The following is an 852-nucleotide window of genomic DNA, read 5'->3' on the forward strand; positions in this document are numbered from 1 at the left end:
GCTGTGGGTACCCTGCTTTAGCAGGGGGGGACTTGGAGTGAATGATCTCCAGAGCTCCCTTCTAAACTCTACCACACTGGGATTCTGGGATCCTAGAGCACACCCATGCCCCCCCCCACAACCTTTGCAACAGAAACCAGTCCTTGCAGGGCCCAAACTGTGTGAAGAACCACACACATGATGAATCCTGACAGTGGAATGGCTTTTGTTCTGAGGCAGGCTGTGCAACGTGACTGCTGCCTAGCTTTGCTCTCTCTACACTTTGTCTGCAAGCACTTGGTGCTGTTTGGAGTTGTAACACAGCTGAACTTGCTCTGGCAGGGAGGCTTGGACTAGATGATCTCCCAGAAGTCTCTTCCAACCCCTGGGATATCAACCATTAGTGAAATTCCCCCCCCCCACTCCTTGCAAAGGAGCCCAAAAACATTAACCAGCATCATCGATTGTGCTCAGGCATCAGTCAATGAGCTCTGCTGGTGAGGGTGGTGGATGCCATCAGATTGTGTCCCAGCACAGCACACACCCAGCCTCTGGGGCTGTGCAAAGCCCTGAGCTCCTCTGAGGCTCCATCATGGTCATGCAGGAGCAGAGAGGTTCAGCAAGGAGAAGCAAATGAGGCATTCAAGCCTCCTCTGTGCTGTCCTCCTTGCAGGCCTTTATTGTTTTGCCTTTTTCCCCTCTTTTTGAACACATTTTTACTCTAACAAATCTTAGTATCAGCAAACCATTTGAGATTGGCATTTGTCTGGGTGGCCAAGCATGCAGCTGTGGGGGCCCCACTTTGGAGAAGGTGAGGAGAGGTGGGAAAATGTAATGCAGGTGTCTGTTGCTGCTGTTATGAAGCTCTTGCCT

The sequence above is a fragment of the Pogoniulus pusillus genome, chromosome 2 (assembly GCF_015220805.1).
Source record: "Pogoniulus pusillus isolate bPogPus1 chromosome 2, bPogPus1.pri, whole genome shotgun sequence".
NCBI classification, from domain to species: Eukaryota; Metazoa; Chordata; class Aves; order Piciformes; family Lybiidae; genus Pogoniulus; species Pogoniulus pusillus.